Genomic DNA, 24,887 nt, shown 5'->3' with positions numbered 1-24,887 from the left:
TAGAATATAGGAATTTCATCTTATGGTTACTTCTTTCAGATTACAAAGACATTATTCCTTCATTTCTTTCAGGCCGTTGCATCATTATTACAAACACATCATACTTTTGATACACACAAAAAAAATAGTAATACGATAACATAATATGTTCTTATGTGAAGAATGTCATTACATGAAAATAAAGTTTAACTTGTGTAAGGTTAGTGATTAATGAAGATGATGTTTAGCGCTATTCATATCTTGATCAGTGTCACAACCTACTGTATCTGATCAATAGAGTCGAATATTTCTGTTATTTATACCGCCAAAATACCATTTAGATATTTGTTAACGGAACATTATCTTAAAGCCTTCATTTAACTGCTGTTCAGTGCGGAATGTGAAGCACATTTGGTCATTGCCAGTGCCTTGAAATATTTGAAAATATTAATTATTCATGTTGCGATGGTAAAGATATCAACAGAATAATTTAAAGTGGGCTTGTTGCTGTTTAAGGAAAAAAAAATCAATTGAGGAAAAAAAGAGATAATGAAGAGTATTTACAATAAAATACCCCAATTTGCACAACTCCAAAATATATTTAATCATATAATTTACTACATTTTCCTTCTGAAATGAACATTAGTGGCAGTAAAATTGCAAATTTTACTCTTATTCAGAAACATTAAGTTATAGTGTCAGATTGTTGAGTAATCTAAGGCTAATTTTATTTTGTTTTGTGCACAATACAACAACAGTGGGCAAGAAAGGGGAGACCTTAAATTATATTATTTAAATTAAAACAAATCTTTTGTCGATTAGAATTGTCATTTTTCTCCAGAAAATGACAATAGGTTAAAACAATTGTTTGTTGCGATTGGTCGTTGCTTTCTAAATCTGTTAAAACTGGTATTGTGCTGTGTAAAAATGACAACATTTGTACTTCAAATGTTTAGTTTTTACTCAAGCACATAACTATAATTCACAAAAACTAAAAATTAGGTCTCTTAAATGTAGTCTTTTATTTGTGTATGACTTAAAATGAAAATGTGAAGCATTTTGGCATTTATTTTTACATTTATCTTATTTATAAACAATATCAGTTCAGTTAAAGGTAAAGTTTAGTGTTTTATAGGTGGTGTTATTTACAAATGCTTTCAAATTGCAAACATTATCTGCATTTTTGTCTGATTTCATTCATAAACTGCCGCACACAAACACCATTGTACAAAAACATTGGCATATTCTTTTTAATTTGCATGGTCTCTCTTATAGGTTGCAACTCTATTAAAGTGTCATACTATATAATGTGTAAAAAATGATGGAAATACTTTGCAGAGATATCACCTTAGTACCCTATTAGTCTTTGCTGTGCGTTCCTGTCTGTTTAGATGGTTTTCAACTCTAATTCTCACCTTTTAGTATTGTTAATTTTTTGTTGTTGTTAAAGGATCAGTGTGGTGACATATGTTTTTTAAAAACTCAGCACTGGTATATTAAAACAATTTCACATTGGTGAATCTTGTGAATTATGCACCTGTACAGCACACACTGCATTAAGCTCCCTCAATCACGAAGTCAATTACTTTTTTAGAGCAGTAATCATAGAGGTCCTTGATCCATACCTAGAAAATCAATAGGACAATCCTCAATGAACATTAATTTCCACAAATTTCCATGTCATTTATTTAGTTTATGAAACAGGGACTTGAATAGACAGGCAGGCAAGCAGATTTACAATTTATTTAGGCTTAAACCATTTAGGTATGAATGGTTTTGTTATGACTCTTGGGTGTGAATCATTTGAGTGAGTTGAAGGAGGAGATTTGGCCTTGGCAAAAAGAGCTTTGTGTGCTTGTGTCATTAGACCCATTGACAGCTGAAGATGTCAAACTGACGCTCCAGTGTCCTCTTTTCACTCCCCGTGTCCTGTCTTACCTTTAGCTTAAGGACTGAGGCATTCTTTTTATTTAATCCTCAGTCGATACAGTTCTTTAATCAAATTTTAATGTTTTAATTAACATTTCCATCAAATCAAGCACAATAAGTCCTTCACAAATGTACAAATGTCAGATCCATGGATTCAAATGTTACTGAAACAACTTTAGATTTTAATAAAGGGGTTTGTGACTTCTAATTTCCTGGATTTAGTTCTGTTTGATAAAATAACTGTGCCGGTTTTATTGAGAAAGTACTTTATATTCAGTGCTCAGTAACTTAAAATGATTAATGATTTCAAATCAAATAGCAAAAAATGTTAAATTTAACAATCTATTACATTTCTAGAATCAAGACTTTTTATTACTTTCAGATTAATTTTGCCCTAACTAATTTATCACATTGACAATGTTTACATGCACATGAGTAATGTGATTGCTTCCAATAATCAGAGTAAGGGCTTAATCACAATATAATGTTTACATGTCAGAAGCTCTTCAATCCTGCTTAGACATAGAATTTCCATTATTCACATGCCTTATTTCACTAAACAAATGAACTTAGCATGAGGTTTTTCCTGACAGCAGTTTTAATTTACGTCTACTGTTAAACACTATTTTATGGTTGTATCCCATGCTTTTTTGGCATCATATGTGATGGCAATGCAAATTTAGCTGGGTTAGTGCTGCCATCACATTCTACGCACCATCTGTGAAAGAGCGAGCAGAGGTGGCAGTGAGTTGTGTTTACTGAAGTTCAACAAAAAGTCAAGTCAAGTCGAGCTTTATTGTCATTCTGCTACATGTGTGGACATACAGAGAAACAAAATGTGTGTCTTGCAGGACAACGGTGCTACATAAATGAATCATATTCAACACACAACTGGAGCTAAAAAAAAAAAATATATATATATATATATATATATATATATATATATATATATATATATATATATATATATATATATATAACATATAATTAAGATACTTTGAAAGTTTTAGAATATCACATATGATTCTTACAGCGGTGTGAATTTAATTGTCACCGAATGAGCCAAAAAGAGTTTTTTATTTGTGTACTTGATTACATCGAACCACTTTAAAAGAGCTGCACAGACAGTACACTGTACACTTTACCTCCACCCTTGCGCACATGCAAACTTTAATCAGCAATAATGCATTTAAGGTGTTTACATGCCTCTATACTCCAATTAAAATTGGTGTACACCACCTACACTGTATGTTAATATGATTTTACTTACTGAGATTATGAGGTTAATCACATTATTTTAAATTAATTATTCCATGTACATCAGGTAAAGTTTAATCGCAATATTGACGTTATCAAAATCACATTAGGCACATAGCTCATTGAAATGAATAGGATATTCTTCATCAGTAAATTAAACGTTACATTACACTAGGACTTCCCCATCTAGGGTACATTAAGAAATTGCAAGCGGTTCTTAAGTTGATTAAGTGAATTGTGTATCATGATAATCATGTATTACTTAACTCTTTTAATAAAATCTATAAAAATAAAACTCCTTATTATGAAATAAAAGCAGCTATTAAAACAGTGTGAACATTCACAATAGCAGGTTTTTGTAGAGTGAAAAAAAAAAGACTAAAATCCCAAAGTTTTAACTGTATCTGAAAAATCTCATTGTCTAATTACAACATAATTAAGATTAATTTTAATAACTTAATTTTTTTTATCTTAAAATAAAATATGTTGCTATTCTCTCATTCCACTCCACCATAGAATCAAGGGGTGTTTATTTGGCTTAATTTATTAATCTATTTGTTGAAAACGTGTATGCAATGGTAAACACTTTTTATCAGCCCACATACTGTATAAGAAAATGCCACTTAAAAGAAGACGAATACAAAAAAAAGGAGTTGATCAGCAAGTTCTGTCAGATAGAGGATGTCAGAGGGGGTCTGACTGCCACCCCTCTATTATAACCCTACTTTTTTGTGTGTCCATGGAAAGGACCTATCTCTGTTCCTCGTACACACCTATTTATGCTGGAAAACAGCAGCCTAAGCACAAATTGGAATTTAAAAAGGCTTTAAGGCTGTAGATTCCCTCCCTTCCTCTTACTCTGGTGAATTTCCATGCTATAGCAAAAGCGGGAGGGAAAAGAAGTCACATGTTTATCTTGCTAGTGCAAATACTAGCTTTATTTCTCTGTTTATTTGAAATCTTATCATCCTTTTGGACACTGCTCGACCATTTTAAATAACCTCTTATTTGGTTCACCTCACATCCTAACTGAATTTCTCCAGTGCTCTATCCCAGCACTCATTTCATCTGAACCAAATATCTTCCATTTCTTAATCTAGTCCCACACCTGCTTAGAAGTCAAACTATTCAGCTGCGGTAGAAAATGCTATTTTAATTCCATGATGTAAAAATTGTGAAGCTTTTCTTTATGTGTCGTTTTCATCTGGAGAGGAGCAGGAGTGTGTGATTCTCTGTGTGGGCTCTATTGAGCTTGTATTTGGTGGGGGGAGAAAAAAATATTGTCTGCACGTTAAACTATAATTAAATTGCAGCATGTTTCAAAAAACCTGCTTTACATTTACATGCTAAATAAACCAAAGTCAGTATTCTGCTCGGTGAAGATTAGCTTTTGGCTTTTATATTTAATCTGACTTCTGTCGAGGTGTAAGGGTCAATGATGAGTTTCCGCGATAAAGAAAAGGAGAAATCTTTTTGACTTTAAAACACATGTGGCAAGTTCATAGAAACGTACGCTTCATATTCATGCTCCTTTTAAAGAGGTTTGATTAAGTTGTATACCCTTCTCAAGAAAGGTTTACATTTAGAATGTAAAAAAAGACCTTTGAGGGTTATTTTTCAAGGTAAAAACCTTTTTTCTTTTCTTTTACTAATGTTATGAAAGACTAATGTTGCGTAAAATTACATTTAAAATGCTTAAAACAACATTTACAACTAGCATATTGTTGTGTTTGTCAGAAATATATCTAAGGAGAATATCTGACCTTGACACAAAGTCACATGTGTCTATGAACGCGTCTTTACTATAGAATGTTCTTTATTTTATAGCATGTTTGTTGGACTACATGGCTTTGTTGGTCATAAGAACTAGGCCCACTTAGAAGCTGTGCCTACAGAAACCTACAGATTAGTTTTTCATCATTCAATCTATTTATTTACTTATTCTATTTCGTTTTTCAGTTTTTATATTATTTCAGTATTATTACTGAATAACATGCACATTTTTAGATAATTTAGGTACAATGCAATTATAAAAGTAATATTTTATGTCTTTTTGTGGGTATATTATATGAGAAACCTTATTAAATTAAAATAAATCTTTTGTCCTTAAGAATATTTAGTTTTCTCCCAAAAATGACAATAGGTTCAAACATTTGTTTGTTGTGATTGGTCGTTGCTTTCTTAACTCTTTTAAAATTATATGTTATAGTGTTGTCTACAAATGCCAACATTTGTGCTTAAAATGTTTGTTTTTTTCAAGCACATAACTTTAATTTATGAAAACCAAAATTTAAGGCTCTTAAATGTGGCCTTTTAATTTATATATGACTTAAAATGAAAATGTGAAGCACCTTGACAATTATTTTTACATTTATCTTATTTATAAACAATATCAGTTCATTTTAAGGTATGGTTTAGTGTATTATGGGTGGTACATTATTTACAAATGGATTAAGAAATCATACATTAACTACATTTTTTCACATTTTATTTATAAACTGCTACACACAAACAGCATTTCTTTTCATTTGTATATGACTTAAAATGAAAACGTGAAGCACCTTGGCATTTATTTTTACATTTAACTTATTTAATAAGTGGATTTTGAGTTTAAACACTTGTTTTAGGTTTTGCATCCTCAAAATCATCCATAAATCTGCAGATTTGTTAAAAATAAACAAACAAAAAATCTGGGCAGAAATAGCAAAAGATGTCTTTGTTGTTAGATTCCATCTCATACCAAATGGCATATATTTTAAGAAAAAATGCTTTTTTTAAATAATTTTTAGGAATGATAAAATATGTTTCAATCATAAGAAATAATAATACTATTTATTTTGTTCCCTCCAAAGTATCTAAATTCATTTGATGTAAAACATAAATGATAGCATTGCATTTGTAATGCATTTTTAAATAAATTGAAAACGCACACCAATAGTATCATACAGCTCCAAAGAAGCTTTGTTCACTATTCTTTAAATGACAGCAAACGTATACATCTCCAGATATTAATTTACAGAGTTAGTTACCGCCAATTGACTTATTAACTTTATCCTTAATAGGATCCCAATGTGTTGACATGAGGGCACAGAAGCCGGAGTGCTAGATTTCAATTTTTGAAACAAAATTGGTGACTTCATTATTACATAATTGTTCCAAGCTCAGACAGTGACGATATTAAAGCAGATAAAGCATTGTAAACCTGAAGTTGATTTATGGCATATGGTCAGCAGCTTGTGTTTGTAATTATATCTTAATTGAATTTTGCGTTCTGCGGGGAATGCTTTATTTGTTTAAGCGTGGCCACGGTGCGCCGAGAAGCTTGACACAGCAGTTTCCTCTCATGTGAGCCGGGCTGTGCCGAGAGCAGGTTAACACACTCCTGAGCCCCTGAGAGATGAAAAAGCATAAATTAAAGCGCTCCCTCAAGGAGAAGAAGGGGGGGGGGGGGGGGTGCCGGGTAACGAAGGTATTATCAGTGGTAGGCGAGAGGCAAGGAGAGCTCAGTTTCATCCTGCTTTTCTTTGTTAACACAAAGCAGGTCACCTCCATAGGAAGGTGAGTGAAGTAAATGGGAGGCCCTCAGACAATGGCGGTCAGCCGATAAACTCTCCCCCTTTCGTCCTGCCCCCCTATTCATTACTTTGGGCTTGTTTTGCCATTCAGACAACAGGAAAAAACGGCTCCAGCCGCGACGGTTGTTTCGTGAGGGAAAGATACGAGCGTTCGCTTATGTAGGTGCAGTGGCTGCACGCAAACACACGCACGCGTAGTCACTTGAGAAATGTTTTAATTATGTACAAAAGAACGTTCTTAATAAAAGAGGGAATTACGGCAAAGGATTTGAACAATCACGGGAATTTGGCCAAAAGGAAACAAGTTGATTGCCACATACTCCTTTACTCGGTTTCTCTGCCTCTCTCTCAGTCGCTCTCCTCTATTTAAAAAGAAAAAAAAAGGCCTGCAACTTCAAGCAGTTTTTTAATCAGCTAAAAAACATATGTGGCTTTGCCGCTAAGACAGCTTGGCCAGGCACTGATAAATGCCTATCACTAATTTGCATACGGTAAAAGCTACCCTTTAATCAGAACCTCTAATCCCTGTCGGTATTAATGATTTTTTTTTGCCTCGTATAGTATCATGTTTGCTAATTCCAAAGTGATCAGCTTCTTGTATGCGTCTCCTTTTTTGTGCTGGCATAATGGTCGAGTTGAGAACTTCTGTTATCCTACTTTGGCACATAATTAGGACTACAAAGGAGGACAAATCACTGTGAATGGGTCTCACAAAGAAGAGGCCCTTTTTTCTTCGCCTTCCTTTTTGCGCAGTCCTCGTTAACGGCCGTGTCACTTTTGAGAAAAGAAACGGTGGAAAAAATTGGACGCTCTGCAAATGCGGGACTCGCGACAGTAGCTGCATTTTTTTTTAGAGAGAGAGGCTGAAAAATATCAAAAATTTACCATGTAATTAAAACGTCTATCATTGAGCTCATGGTTTAGAGCCTGCATACGTCTTCTCCAAATGGCACTCTAGGCTATAAAACACTCCATTTAATTTGACTGCTAAGCACCTTGCAGAGTACATCAATCCAAGGTTCTTTTCAGTTTATATAATATAAATACCATTTTCCTTCTCCAGTTAGTAAAAACTTTGCTGAGTGTGTGTGTGTGTGTGTGTTCGAGGGGACGAGATCAGCATTAGAGGCAAGAAAGTGGCTTCCACTTCAGCGATGATTACACAGCATTGCGAGATGTTTTTTGAAAGAATTTTTTTCCTCAAAGTCCTTGATTTGAAAGAATCAAGGGATGAAGAAAAGGATGTTGTGTGTTAAAAGGTCTGGAGGGCAGTGGTATGTGTAAGCACAATGAAGAATAAATGGCAAAAAAAAAAAAAAAACCTAAATGTCAGCTAGGTATACACGCTGGCTGATTTATACAATTCATTTGGGCCATTACTTTTCATTAAAGATCAAATGAAATGGGTACTTACTTACTAAGAGGCCTTTGGGGAGCTGAATTGCAGAGAAGAAAGAAGATTAAACTTTACATTCAGCCCCAAATTTAATTCAGAAGTAATCAATCGCATAATGGGCCTGCAACTGTAGCCCGGGTGATTGAAATGAAATTACCATATTTTTAATCTTAATTTTCCACACTGTTTATCTGACACTGTCAATATAAAATACAAACAGATAATGAAATAGCATTATATTGACACTACAATCATCTCTCGAGCAGCCCTCTGTGATTAAACCGCTGGAATGTTTGATTACATTTTGTTGGCTGACATTACAAATGACACGGATGCTTCGCCGAGACTTTCTGCCGGCTGGAAAATGAGCCTATCCATCAAGGGCTCCTGGCAGCTTCCCCCTTCCAGTCGATCGCTACTGCCAACGGTCTGGGCACCTTCTGTCAAGCCGTTTAGCACCGCCGACGAGAGAAAGAGAGAGAGGGAGAGAGAGGGCAGGGCTGAAGAAAGGAGTGATTCACGACTCCTTTGCTTTACTAATGATTCAAAGCTAAACAGAGAGAGAGAGAGAGAGAGAGAGAGAGAGGGGTGGGGGAGAGGAGGTAAGCACAGGACAATCTAGAGAAGTCTCTTCAGTCTTTATGTTGCCTCTTACCTGCTATTAATAGAGGCTTGCAAATTCTATACAGTTCATTTCTTACTTTGGACATTTTCTGTTTACTAGGGAGGAATCGTGTTAAATTGACATTTTAAATAATTGTTAGACTTCATTATAAATCGTTCATAGAACTGTAGATTGCTGAGAGGGAGATTAGTTTAAAATCTCTTTGAAACCATAATATACAATGTTTTTATTTGCTAGCGCACATTGTTATTATTTAGATGAGCTATTAAAATGCGCAAGTAAATCCATTGAAGAAAAAAACAACTTGCTTTTGGTTATCTTTAATCAAAGTCTAATAATTTTTTTCTGTGTTTGAAGTGGCGGTCCTTCTGTTGACATCAGTTTGTTGACAAATTTGTCACCACAATATTGTTTACCATGTTTTATTTGGCTTTTTAGTTTGCTACAAGGTAGGACTGCACGATTAATCGAAAAAGGGATTGTGATCTAGAATCGACCCCCCACACAATCTTAATTCAGCATTCTATGATTAAGCCAATTATATTTTCAAGTTCAGGAGAGAAGCATAAAAGCGAACACACAAGTCTTCACATTGTTATATTTATGTTGCTCAGCAACGTGGACACCTCCATATGGTGTTGAAAGAGTCACATATAGTGTATTTATAAGGTATAATCCATCCCAAATGTGATGATGTATTCGCAGCTGCAAAATCACATGTGAGCTGACCGTGAGCTATTAACACAGAAAAAACTCGCGTGCACTATAGCTAATGAAGTCTTTTTTAGTGAACAGAACCTGCACAGGCTTTGAATAACAGGTAATAAAGTTGTCACACAGAGTGATTGTTTGGGAACTGCACAGGAAGTATGATTTGCATATGTGACAGGATCCATGACATGAGCGTACTCCATTCCCTTTAGGAGTCAGTTATGTCACACCATGGTGCATTTGCTATTTACATGGCGGCCTTTGTGGAAAAACTGAATGGACAAACTAAATGCTTCACTAGCAAGTAAACAGTTAAACAGGCCATCTGCACGAGAATAAAGAACGAGAAAGAAACCTGCATCTGAACCTGCATAGGCGCATAACTCATGCTCTCTGCGTTGGACTTTAGACCAGCTTTTACTTAGTCAATTGTGCAGTCTATTTCAGTTCCTCAAAATAGCAACACGCCACTAATGCGCCCTACTAAACATCCTTTATAGACCGACACACTCATGAGTCCACAAAGTAGTGCAAGTGGATTTGGTATTTAAACAAATTGGCGTTGAACGTGAAAATTGGGGTTGCTCTGTTCTAAAGAAATAGCAACAAATCACGCCAAACACGTCTTGCACCTTATTGCAGAGGGTGTATGATAGGGCCCATGGTGTGGCAGCATTATTTGGTTGGTCAGACCTTTGACTGAATTCTAAAGCAATTTTGCACATTCGGAATGAATCTCTCCAATTAGTAATAATGACATGTTAAAAGATTTAAATCAAATGTATTTGAAGTCCACGTGAACTGGAAGTTGTTGAGACTTTTATTTCAGTATGCTTATGTACTTCCAACTAAAACAGAATATTGAGTAGGCGACCTGAACTTCCCTTGTAGAGGAGCGTGGTTAATTACATTATAATTGTGATAAATACATTACACATGGTTTGGTTAAGCAAATGATCAAACTTTGATTGAAGATTACCAATAAATTTTTTTAAATATGGTGGATTAATTGTTCACCTAAGCATTGTGCGCAGGCTGAACAAAACATTGTTATTTTTGATCACACACAGATTTTAAAGAATGTTTTTCTCTTGTGTGTATTTCAAGAACAAGCCGACTTAGGTTTGTTTGGTTATTCCTTGAAAAGTTGGAGTCTTCTCAATTATCTTCTGTTTTTTTTTTATCTAGAAAGGAGTCATTCTAAAAATGTGCTAGTCAAAAAAGACTAGTCACTAATCAAATATGATAACTGAATTTACAAACAGTATAGATAAAAAAAAGCAGATGTACTGTAACTTACTGTAACTGTAACAGAATGATTCACTTCTAATTGCTTTAAATGTCTAGTTATTTTTTACATTTAGTGCTTAGAAATTAGATACAAATGTTAAATACTTGCATAAAATACAAAATCCTCTCCACCACCACTCCTCATTGCCCCTGAATAATCCTGTGCAAATGTTTAACTCTCATCCCTCCCATCCCTTTTTATTTGTTTATTGTTTAATGAATTAGAGTGAGAGTCTGTTTTTCACCATTTTTTGTAACATTTACTGTCCCTAAGTCCCTCACTTTTGACTAGTGTGAAAAGGTGGATCGAAAAGTCATACAGCCGCTGTTGCAAAGGGTTTGGTGAAAATCACGCTTGAAAAATGCTTGAAAATCAAAGAATGTTCAGAATCTGGATTTTTTCTTCTTCTGGAAAAACAATGAACAGAGCATAATTGCTGTAGAATTAAAACATAAATGAATATATATTAAAACATCTTTAAAAACAATATTGGTTTCTATTAATTTATGTTTTTTAAGACAAGGGGAAGTTAGATTAGCATATTGTAAGCTGATAAAGACTGTTGTGAAGTTTAGTGAAAGTGTTCAATAACAGTTGTTTCAATATTTTCTTGTTGGTCATATGAGTCCAATATGGCAGTCCCCAAAAGAAGATTTTAATAGATTTTCATAACCTTCAACTAAATAAAAGCTGTTGGAAGAAAGTTTAGCCGAAGTCATAGTTGCAATGCTGATGTCATTTTGAATGTCTGGGGCTGCTCTTGGGCATATTTCTGTTTAATTATCTCAGGTCCTCTCTGCTCTGTTGATCAGTCCAGCCGCTGCTGCTGGAATAAAACAGTTACTTCAGCAGATCTTCACATCATTCTGACATAAAAATTAAGACATTTGCATTAAGTAAACATACAGTTTTATGCCAAAGGAAGCAGAGCATGCTGTATATTTACTCAATGCAAATGTCTTGATTTTTGACTAATATTTAAGTAATTTGTCTATAGCTTCATATTCCTAATTTTCTATATTTTATCACAAAACCCATAAAAACCATAAAAAATCAAATGGTAATAAAGCAGCTAAAATAAAATATAGCAATATGATATATATATATATATATATATATATATATATATATATATATATATATATATATATATATATATATATATTATGATTATGATATATATATATATATATATATATATATATATATATATATATATATATATATATATATATATATATATATATATATATATATATATATATATATATATTAGTTATTTATAGTTGTTTAACTTTATTTATATAAAGTTATTTATATATATAATATACAACCCAAATGTTGGGACAGTTTAGAAAACGCAAATAAAAGTAGTGATTTCTAAATTTAATGTCACCAAGTGATAAAGTGAAGTGTTTCAAGAGTATTTTTTTTCCCATTCTTCCTGCAAACAAGTCTAAAGGTGGGCAACAGTATGCTGTCTTTATTGTTGCATTTTGCCCTTCAAAATGCACTACACATTCTCTATTGGAGACAGGCAGGCCAGACACATTTCTGTATACTTTTCCTCCACAACCAGGACTTTTATTATGTGTTATATTTAATATTGTTGAAATATGCATGGGCGTTCCTTGAAAAGAAGGCAGCATATTGTGCTCCAATGTCTCTATGTACTTTTCAGCATTAATTGTGCCATCACAGAAGTGCAAGTTACCTTTTCCGAGACTGACACAACCCCATACCATGACAGACCCTGGCTTTTGAACTTGTTGCTAGCAACAGTCTGAATGATCAGTTTCTTCTTTGGTCCATTTCTCCATAAAAATACCTGAAACTGATTCATCTGACAAAACAGATTTTATTTCCTGGTTTTGTTTAATAGTATATAAGTAGAGTATGTATATATATATATATATATATATATATATATATATATATATATATATATATATATATATATATATAGTATTTTTTTTATCTAAAACTGTATCTTCAAGCATAAATAAAAATTCTTTTCTTAAGTAATTTTAAGTAATTTCCACTTTATAAATTATAATAACAATAAAATATATATTCATTCAATTTCTTTTTCAGCTTAGTTCCTTTATTAATCTGGGGTCGCCACAGTGGAATGAACCGTCAACTTATTTAGCATATGTTTTATGCATCAGATGCCCATCCAGGCGCAACCCATCACTAGGAAACCCCCATAAACTCTCATTTACACACATACACTTCGGTCAATTTAGTTTACCCAATCCATCTATAGCACATGTCTTTGGACTTGTGGGGAAAACTGGAACACCCGGAGGAAACCCACTACAACAAAGGGAGACCATGCAAAATCCAGACAGAAGTGGATATATATATATATGTGTGTGTGTGTATATATGACGTATATATATATATATATATATATATATATATATATATATATATATATATATATATATATATATATATATATATATATATATATATATATATATATATATATATATATATATATGTGTGTGTGTGTGTGTGTGTGTGTGTATATATATATATATATATATATATATATATATATATATATAAAATATATATATATATATATATATATATATATATATATATATATATATATATATATATATATATATATATATATATATATATACGTGTGTGTGTGTGTGTGTGTGTGTGTGTGTGTTTACTGTATATAATAATATAATATTATATCAGACTATTAAGTATTATAGTATATGAACATGCTCTCTTACTCTTTTTTTTTTGTTCCAACACAAATCAATTAAGTTAACTTAACACTTTAACAAATGTATGTGGATTGAACAGAAAAGAAAATGAACTTGTCCTAATGAAATCTCAAGAATTGTGTTGTTTCAGCTCATTTTAAATAAGTAGTTTACGCAAGTAACAAAAAATATATATATATATATATTGTTTTGAGAGCTTGTTTATGCTTAAAATATATATTCCTTATTAATGATAGTTTTAAACAATTGTGGATATAAATTCTGCATTTCCACAGAATTTTGTCTCATTGTAGTATTTCTCATATTGTAGTATGCAGAATAGAGCAGTGGTGTGCTTCAGTGAAGAGCTCAAGTTAAGAACTAAGCTGAATGTGTGTGGAGTCATGGGCATCAGCAGGTCTGAAGGTCTTCCTGATAAGACGCAAGCTGAGGTTCAGCCTGTCCAACCCTGAGAGCTCTTTTTGTGTTGTGACCTTGCTGCCCTGAAGGTCAAGATTGGGACAGGGCCCGCTGTTCACTGTTGATGTAGATCGCTAGAACAGTTTTCTCTTGACATTTTGGTGATCTCTTTTACATTTAAGAGAATACTGCAAGTCTTTGAAGGCGGTTTGACAGAAAGATGAGATTTGCAGAAGCGTTCAGGCTCTCAGTTCTGCATAGGTCTGCAGAAAAAGAGAATACAGTTGATACCATTTTCTGAGAATGATCTGATTCTCCAGTTAAAGTTAATTGAAATCTGGAGAGAGTGTAAATGAATCTGAGTTATTATATGAATATTGTTTTGTGATTAAAGGCATCACAGTCAAAAGTTTAAAGTCACAAAAAAAGAGAATTAATGAACTGTGTGGAACCAAGCATTTTTACACATTGTTTAAAACCTGAATCTTACACCACAAGCTTGAAGGAATTAATGTTGTAAATAATGATTTTACAGGAATAATGAATAATGTTTTTTTTTTTTAGTCTTTTTTTGCAAAGACTAATTGTTTTGCTTTATAAGACCTCAATGCATTGATAGGAGACACAGTCATTGATTTTGTTGTAGGTTTTTTTTCTACTCTCAAAATGATAACCATTGACTTGCACAGAAATCATCATGGACTATGTTTCAGCTAAACATCTTTAATGTTCTGATCAAGGAAAAAATCACCTTGTAGCGCCTGATGGTGAATAAACCGACAGCAATTTTTATTATTATTTTAGGGGGTGGGGGGTGGAGGGAGGTATACTTTTGATTTGTATTTATTTTTTGTTCTTGATGACCAAACTAATATACAGTGCTCAGCATAATGAAGTACATCCCATTTTGAAAAGAAATATTTTGATCCATTTTTCAGTGAATATGTGTTTTGGTGCATTTAAACAAAACAAATTTATTAACAGATATATTTATTAAAATCATATTTTAGATATTGAAAGATAAAAAATATTATATTAATATATTATATATTAATATAAAATTATATTATATTAATATATAATTATATTATAATATTAATTTATGTATTATAAATTAATATATAATATATTAATTACATATTAATAATTATATATATATATATATATATATATATATATATATATATATATATATATATATATATATATATATATATATATATATATATATATATATAAAATCTTTTTAACATCTTTTTAAATTTATATATCGTTTCAATGCAAGTCCAATTAGATCCACTTAATTGGTAAACAAAGCAAACCTCTTATATAATATATCTACTAAAAGATATTGTAAAGATATTACTGTATTGTAAATAAATCATATGAACGTTTCATATTTGTCAATAATATTACAGAAATGAATTAAAAAATTTAATAAACATAAATTTACACATTTACCCCAGTAAATAAAAAACTCAATGATGGGCTAAAAATCTGAAGAAATCTGTGGATTTTTGCGCACACAGATTCTGTGTGGGTCTACTTATAACCAACATTATACTGTTTATCTTATCAATAATCAAAACTAAGGCTGAACACATTTACCCACTGAAGTTTACATGCCATAAATCCTACCTTAACATCCTACACAACACATAGATACATACACACAGAGTAACTACATTACTAAAGTATGAGTATGGGCTTCTTAAAAAAGGGTTTTCAAAGATTGAACAATGCTACTGTTTTTGCTATGCTTTTGAGCATAAATAAATAGAAATTATAAACTTTTAACTGCTAGACTGGTTTTGAATTATTATTTGAAGTATACAGTCAGTCCTGGCTCTATTGCTACAAAGCAGTTTAAGCAGTTATATTCATCAATGTTAGCTGTCTTTCTTCTAATGAACAAAAAAAGCTCTCTGGGAAATAAATCTAAGAGGCTATGCTGCATGTCGCATGTACAATGCCCTTCTTCACTAAACATAAATGACAGATGCTTGTTCTCCACAATGCTATCTGTCCATCTATAATTGTTTTTCAGAACGTCACATATCAAGCACATATGCAAAATGAGTGGACCGATCAGCGTGCCTTTTTCTATTCACTCAGCACAATTGACTTAGTAATGAGAAAGGGGAAAAAGGTCCCTGGAGCATCTGCAATATACGACACGTACATGCCTTGATTTTTTATTTTTTTTGGCAGGTTTGAGCGAGTTATGAATTCAGCAAACGCTTACCATTTCTCTCTCATGTCTGCTATGAGGCTCAGTGTGTGAGGTGCAGGACCCGGCCTGACTGACCCACACCTTTTTGATCTGCCGGACAAAAAAAAACCCCAGACAAACCCACAAAATCTCGCCTCTCTTGGTGGGGGTAAATATTAAGAACCACAAGAGGCCCGAGGTCTTAAAGGGTAAAATAAATGAAAAATAAGACGCAAAGTCAGAGCGTCTGGGAGGCTTTTCTTCCAGAGCCTGGCTGCACAATAGGAGAGGCTGATAGGACGATAAGAGCTGCCGCAGCCTAGTAAAAATCCAATTCCTGAAAAGCGGGGAGCCCGGTGGAGACAGAGAACCATCTTCCCTCCCAGTTTGTGTGGGCAAGATCCTATCATAATCATCGCGCTATTCTGTCCAACCTGAAAACAGATCACAAATGACAAATATTGACCCTAAACTTAGAGGAACCAGAAGTGCCAGGAAAGTTGAATCGGTGAAACTTCAGATCAGCCATGGTGACCTTATGCTTCTTGCTAGACTGGCAAAGTTTCCCTTTAATCTTTGCTGATTTTGTTGGAAAGAATTGTAATTAATTTTAAAAAGAATGTTTTTATGCAGGAGATAAAAGACAAAATTATTCAGTCTCTCCAGGATTTTGCAGATATTTTGATAACTGCAGTGAAAATGACTAATTTAGCAATGGCTTTCTTCTGTTTTTCTGTGAAAACACACAGAAAACTTGTAAAACTTTTTCTTTTTTTTTGATCTCAAGAACCACTGGACCTACAAAATCCAGACTTTTTATTAGTTCTCCAGTGAAATTTGAATTCTTTTTCAATTCATGTGCTGTTTTACTGAGAGAAGCTATTAGTTTCAATTCAATTTTAAACATAATGATTGTTGGTGTAATGAGTTGGGTCGGCAACAGAGGTGAGGATCCAAATGCAGCTTTACTTTGGCATGGTCATACAGGCAAGGTCAAAACAGGAACATACAGGAGCATGAAGGTAATCCAGGGAGTAATTGTTATAAACAGGTGAATGGTCAGGACAGGTGGCAAAACAACATAAACAATAAACAAAGCAAAGGCCACAAACACGGAAAGGCAAGACAAGGAAATGCTTCGTAATGCTCACTTAAAGGTTAACAAGACTCAGCAGTGAATGTGAGAAAAGGTGGTATATAAATAATTCAGGATATCAGTCTTCATTTGCTACAGTTGTGTGTGAGTAATCAGGGGTGATGTGGAACTGGTGTTTATGAGGTGCATGATGAGTAGTCCAGACACAGGAGCAAACAGATGTATCCAGGCAATCCAGAGTTGTGGTAAATACACAGGCGAATGCTCAAAAAGCAGGCAGCAGGCAACGTAAACAAACAAAACACAAAAACAGTATAACAAATCTCAGCACAGATGTGTGTGTATGCACGCTGTTTAAATAGTCCTTGAAATCAGTTCACGAGCAGTATCAGCTGTGTCTATGTGTGTCATCACCGGAACTCAGAATAGGTGTGTGTGAGTGGTGCATGACTAGAACTTGTAGTCCAAAATGGCTGATTTGTAGTCCAATAGTGAACTGTGTGTTTACCACAAGCGGCAACTTCCCGCTCCTCTCTCCCTCTTGAAGCAAATACGGAAGTAACTGAAACTGCAATTCATTGAAATTCCGCTAGTTCTGGCGCCATAATTATAGAGCAGATTTATATTGAGCCCAGATTTCGAATGCACAACTTTACAGCTGAAAAACAGGTGTATACAGCCTGGTACAAAGAAAGATTTTGGTTCATATAGCTAATATTACCCTTCATGACAACTGCGAGGGGGGTGAATTTTTTAAAACACATACATTTCGTTTATATTAAGTCTCGCTGATCGCCGTCACTTCACCTCAGCTGATTCCGGCTGATTAGCCACTGAACTCGGCATATACATCTTATTTTTTAAATTTGTTTTTTTTTTTTACACAGTCATTTGCCTTTTGGAATTATTTCCTACAATTATCAGATAATATGGCGTGCTGTTCACTTAATTGTGCTCACAAACCATTCATGTGGCCTCCATTTCCCAGGCTAGTAAAAAATACATACCAAATGTATGTGTGTTTTTATTCAAGATAAATTATTATTCATATTTTTATTGAAAACTTGATTGCACTCCAGAATCTGACAGATTGATTAGCTGTAGGCTATAGAACAGTCATTTGAAGCATTATCATACAGTTTTATGCCTGGATTTCATAAATAGCCTTGCATTTACAAACATGTTTGAGGTATTTGAATGTAATTCGTCTTCTCCTCTGGTAGAAAAACTAAATAAGAACAATGCTTATTGGCTAAATGTATTACAACAGTGTTTTTAAAAGACTAAACACCAAACAGATGTGGTCAGGACACAAACGAGTCACAGGTAATGAAGTATTAAGCTTTCTCACTAAGAAAAGTATGTCAAAGCAAAATGATAGCAGGAGTCTGTTGCATTGCTCACGCTCCGCCTCTTTGTCCTTGTTTGGTATCCCCTGCTCGGTGTGATGACGCACGAACAAAATGGTGATGGTTGGCCACGCCTACTTGTAGCATCTTTTTCATTCTTCAGAAACCTATGGGTGATGTCACGGATAATACGTCCATATCTTTTACAGTCTATGGTTCACAGTCTATGATCGTGATAGTATGTGAATTGGGTAAGCTCAATTGTCTGTAGTGTATGTGTGTGTATGAGTGTGCATGGATGTTTCGAAGTAATGGGTTGCAGATGGAAGGGCATCCGCTGCTTAAACATATGCTGGATAAGTTGGCAGTTCATTTCGCTGTGGCAACCCCAGAATAATAAAGGGACTAAGTTAAAAAGAAAACGGTGGCATTTGCTTAAAAACTATAAACCTTTTTTTATAGATTGCAAAATTACCCATTATGCTTTGCATGTGTGCATAAGCAGGATGTTTTGAACTTTCAGTTCGCGTGTGTAAAAAAGTCACATTTAGACAACTTTGAAATGATAGTTTGAATCTATTTTACTTGCTTTTAACATCTTTGAATTAATACTGCTGTTGATCAGCGCCACCTCCTGGACTGATCATTTAAAAAATCTGGTCTAATGGGAATCTAAACAACTGCTGCAAGGTACTCACTGTATATGGCGCTAAATTTCAGCATCTGATCTGATGGCAGACACAGAATTAAAACGTTTTTTCTTGTGCACTTGAACCGTATCTGACACAAGTATAACGGCTTTAACACTCTTCTTTCAAAAAAAGTTGTGAATCACAAAAACACTCAGTAAGCCACTCAAAGCGTTACGTTCAGATTGATAATTCCAGTTGAGAAATGCGGTAAACGGAAGTTCCAAGCATCCTACCAGAAGATGCTGATTACTATTGCGCCCTCCTTGCAGCAATGAAGAAAAAGGTCTTTAAGGTTCCAGTTTAAGCTGTTCAGATTGTTTATTTTATTTATTTATTTTTTTAGGAAAATCTGCTGAGTCATTCAAGTTTGATTAAATATTACATCAGATTTGAAACAAGATACATTTGATGTCAAGATGCTCTTTCATTTGCTCAGTAAATTTTCCATTTTAATGGCTTTGCGTGTTTGCTGGAACATCATGCCTCTTTTGGGAAAAGTGCTGGACCACAGCTGATGACAAACTAAAATGATCTGTCATCGTCTTCGGGGTTTCATTTTACTCTCATTGTCCTGAAAATAAGATTTTATAAACCATGATTTTGTTTCTTTCTTTCTTTTTCTTTCTTTCTTTCTTTCTTTCTTTCTTTCTTTCTTTCTTTCTTTCTTTCTTTCTTTATGGATTAGATTTATTTATTGATTGATTGATTGGATTTATTATTCATTAAATAAATGAATGCATTTATAAATAAATGAATGAATGATTGAACTAACAAGTGAACTATTACTAACAAATGAACTAGTAATAAATGACTTAAAAAGCTTAATATAGTGGTGTGAAAAAAGTGTTCACCTCTTACTGATTTATTATTTTTTTGTTACACTTTAATGTTTCATATCATCAAACCCATAAAATTATTAGACAAAGATAACACCTGTAAACACATAATGCAGTTCAAATACATTGTTTATTGTTATGCTTTATTGCTACTTTGTTATTAAGGGAAAACAAAGTGCAAACTATAGGCCTGTGTAAAAAGGTGCCCTAAAGTCCCTAAACCCTCAATAACTTGCAATGAGGAGAAATTTTGGCCCACTCATCTTTGCAGGATTGTTGTAATTAATCCACATCGGAGGATTTTCAAGCATGAACCACCTTGTTAAGCATGCAGCAGCATCTCAATTGTATTTAGATCAGGACTTGACTAGGCCGCTCTAAATCTTCATTTTGTTTTTCTTCAGCCTTTCGGAAGTGGACTTGCTGGTGTGCTTAGGATAATTTTCCTGCTGGACAACCCAAGTTCGCTTCAGCTTGAGGTCACAAACAGATGGCTGGACATTCTCCTTCAGGATATTTTGGTACACAGCAGAATTCATGATTTTATTTAAGTCTTTCATGTCCTGAAAAGGAAAAACAAAGATTATAACACTACCATTACCACTATTTACTGTTGTTATGATGCTCTTATTCTGAAATGCTGTGTTACTTTTATGCCACATGTAATGGGACACACATCTTCCAAAATAATTATCTTCAGCATCTTTTAAACTATAGATCTGCAGTGTCTGCTTTTTGCTGGCTGTATGTGGGCGGAGTAATACACAAAGCGTAAAGAGGCTGCACGAGTTCTGATATTGCAGAATATCGCACGACTATCAGCCAATAAGATTTAAGAACCAGACAGAACTGTTGTATAAATATATATATATATATATATATATATATATATATATATATATATATATATATATATATATATATATATATATATATATATATATATATATATATATATATATAAGCTATATATCATACAATTACTAAAACATTGTTTATAAGTTAATTTAAAATAAACAAATATAAAAGATACAAATACTTACAACTATTAAGAACAGTGATACCAGTTTTCAAAGTAAGGTTACTAAAATATCAGCATGCTAAACACAGCAGAGGTATGATGGTATGTGTTTTTAATTAAAATCAAAAGTATTGATCTCCATCAGTAAAGCTGTTAATCATTCGACGAAATCTTTACATAAACCTGTACAAAAAGCCAGAGTATTTAAGTTCATAACCCCTGTTGAACTTCTGCACACCATTACACCAGTGCAAAACCTCATTCCCCTTTTACTTCACAACACACAGCCATTCATTACAATTGAGTTGTTGTTGTTGTTGTGTTGGTGTGTCTGCCATAGCCATTGGCTTTCAGCAAGCGGGCACACGCAGGGTTATCAAATAGTGAAGGAGAAATTGCCTGGGCTCTGCCATGGCCCTGATTGTGCTATCAGAGCCGTCAGGGAGGGCCTTCCATAAAGGCACGGGGCACTGGGGAGCGCGAGGCGGTGTCTGGTTCGGCCCTCCTGATAAATCAGCCTGCCTTCCGCTTGGCAGCAGCACTGCATTGCCACGCTCCTGGCACATACTCGCAGCCCCACAATACACATGGCGTGACCCTCCAGACCTCCCCGCTCCTTCCTCCACTGCCCGCGCTGGTGCTGTTTTGTTTACCCCTTCGCTGCTCTTCTTTCTCTCCCCCTCAATCATTCGCTGCCACGCTGCATTGTTTTCCCTCACCCCTGCCAAAATAATTACTCTGCCCGCTGCTTTTATTTGGATTTTTGCTAACTTGATGTATTAAATTGGGCATCTGTCGTGTCCGCTGCATACATTTTTACATTTTATTTCTTTATTTATTGTGGTTTGGTAACTGTGTTTTATTGTGTGTGTTTGTGGTTTTGGCTTGCTGAATTGGAATAAAGTACATTTTATGAAATAATTAAAAAGAACAGGAAGGTAAAGCATTGGATTAAATGTGAAAATCTACTTTTTAAGTTAAAAAAAAAGTTTTTTAATCAAGGTTTAATTAAATCTTTTTATATTTCTTTGTGTTCATGGTTTGTGAAAATATCACTAACTGTTGAGTTCTTTATTAATATTTAAAAATTTGATTTAATTTATATATACGTATAATATAGGATTATATTTTTTGTTTTTGTTTGTTTTCTTTTGAGTCATACTAGTTTTATAAAAAATGATATAATAATATAAAATATATATTGTATATTGAAATTTTTGTTCAAGAAATTTTGTTTGCAGTTTGTTATATTTGTAATTTATTGTCTTTTTTATATGTAGAAACATTTAGGCCTAAATCTCCTGTCTATTTGCATAGCTTGCTGCATTAGTATAGATAAAATGTATTTATAATCATTTTAATCAATAATTATTAAATAAGAAACAAAAGCCTATTTTCACTTAAAAAGCTGATACTATTAAATATTTAAGTATAAAATGTATTTTGTATATTTATAAGACTTTTATGATATTACATATTTAATTCTTAACATATATCCTATTTAAAATGACCTTTTAGTCTTAATATTTAGCCAGCAAGAGGGAGAAATTAAACCACTGTTTAAATTCTCTATAAATTTACAAATGCTTGAGCTTTAAATGGATTCTTGAGTTTATTACCACCAGTAAAATGCTGATTTGTAGGCCTCTCAAGGGTTGCTTTGATAAGGCTGGAACAGAATCATCAGCCTGCACTCAATGACAAACCTCTCTCTCTCTCTCATTCTCTCTCTCTCTCTTCTCTCTAAGAAGCGTTTTATTTTTTTATCTGTTTTAATTATTTTTATTTTCTGATTTATTTTGTTGTGATTGATTGATTTATTTATTGTCTATATAGTTTTTTTATTTGTTAATAAATTATTTTACTTAATTTATCATTTTTTAATTTGAATGTTTTATCTAATTTATTTATACTCCAGTAAAACAGCGGCACATGGTTGAAAAGTTTTCTGATCCTCCTCATCCCGTTGTACTCTAACTTATATAATAATTAACTCATGAATAAAAAAAAATAATAATCATAATAATAGTTATTAATATTATTATTATTATTAGTATTTTATCTGTGTTTATTATTATGTGTGTTTATTGATAAAATTGCTGTTTGCTAATATTTTGTGCGAAAATAAATTTATATTTTATTTGCGAATATACATTTATATATTCTTGTAAAATAATTATGAAGTAAAATCCCTTTGTATTAAATCTGGCCTTGTAATACTTCAGGTGTTCTGGTCTACATCAGATGCTCTGAACGCAGATGTAAAAACGGCCATAAATGTGCTGTTGCAGAGATTTTAAAGACACTAGGGCCGCAATCGTAGCTTCACCCTCATAAAGTTCAAATCCTGATTAATTTCTGATTAACATACACTTTTGCTTTATCTGTCTAATTCCTCTTGGCAGGTAAGACCCCTGTCAGGAACTTAATATTTCTAATTACGCTGAAATGAATACCCTTGTACGTATCATTAGCAGACTATTCTTAAATATGTTGCATGGAGACAATTTCATTTAAATTAAATCTCCCATTTAATTTCCAGAGGATTTCTGGTGGTCCAGGGCCACACTGATAGTTCTTAGGTAAAATCCTTATTAATACAAAAAGATTAAACTTTTTTGCATCAGTTCAGGAGAGTTTATGACTTTTCTCTTGTGTTTGAACATTTAAATATTTAGATTTTTAAAAAAATTAATATAAATAAAATATTAACGTATTATTTTAAAATATAAATAAAATTTTCATTCATTCATTTTTTTCGGCTTAGTCCCTTTATTAATCCGGGGTCGCCACAGCGGAATGAACTGCCAAATTATCCAGCACGTTTTTACTATTAATTTAATTAATAATATTATTAATTTATTCCTAATAAAGAATCAATAATTTTCATCTAAAAGTCACAAAAAAGTGAAATATTTATTAATGGAAATCATGATACTTGTTTTTTCAGGATTCTTCAGTGCAAAGAATGAGCAGCATTTAGATATAAAAACAATATTTCTTTTCAGAGCTGATAGATAAAGCTGAATTTTTCTAAGCCTAAAGCTGTCCAAACTCCGCCAAAACACACAAAAAAATATTAGATTCAAATTTTATTTAATTTTAATTTATCGAAACTAAACTAGTTACCTTAACTGTCAAAATTTTTAACTACAGCAACCAACAGCAGCAGCCACAGAACCACAATATAACCAGTCCCATAGAAACACCGCCCTCTCTCACCCACACATTGCACTTAATGCTAGATTTTGTTTTATAGAGGTGTGAACCTACACTAGTCTCTAGGTTCGGTTCAGTTACGATTATCATGCCATAGATTTGGTTCAATTCAATATCTCGGTGCATTGACGAGGCTTGCCATACACAGTTTTAGATTTTCTTCATAACACAGCAATTCTTGTATTAAAATGTGTAAATATATTTATATTTATATGCTATTTTTAATACAAACAGTACTAATTTAATACAAACAGTCAGATATATAAACTGTCCTTTAAACAGCACAGGCGTTTATAGCAAATAAACAAATATAAATATCCCGCTCGCTTTCTGAGCCTTGTGTGGCAAGTTCTTTCTTACAACCCTATGATTGGTCTTGCGCTCAGCAAAAAGAGCTTTGATTGGCTGTTATTCGCGCTGGCGCTCTTTTTACAAATAAGAGACACTGTTAAACGACAGCGGCGATCACAGCTGATCTGTGATAGACACAGTGGACAAAACTCTGCAGACTCGTGCTCGTGTCTGTATCCAGAAGTATCGCTGT

The 24,887-nt window shown here is 33.3% G+C and overlaps 2 protein-coding genes across 3 annotated transcripts in view; one reads left to right on the top strand and one right to left on the bottom strand.

Moving 5' to 3' along the window:
• The window catches only part of LOC147836365 (uncharacterized), a 144,100-nt gene extending 123,393 nt beyond the window's left edge, over positions 1-20,707 (top strand). The window contains exon 4 of one of the 2 annotated variants that reach the window (XR_015493696.1): positions 20,508-20,707. The gene's annotated coding sequence lies outside the window, so the exon portion shown is untranslated. The remainder of the gene's footprint in view (positions 1-20,507) is intronic. The other variant, XR_015493701.1, reaches the window with a different exon arrangement.
• Positions 1-24,887, bottom strand: part of LOC141386270 (uncharacterized) — a 355,028-nt gene that overhangs the window by 28,303 nt on the left and 301,838 nt on the right. The window lies entirely within an intron of this gene.

This window comes from Danio rerio, chromosome 6 (genome assembly GCF_052040795.2).
Source record: "Danio rerio strain M-AB ecotype USA chromosome 6, GRCz13ab, whole genome shotgun sequence".
NCBI classification, from domain to species: domain Eukaryota; kingdom Metazoa; phylum Chordata; class Actinopteri; order Cypriniformes; family Danionidae; genus Danio; species Danio rerio.
Note: the sequence above shows the minus strand (reverse complement) of the source record. Positions and strands in the feature narration are given on the sequence as shown.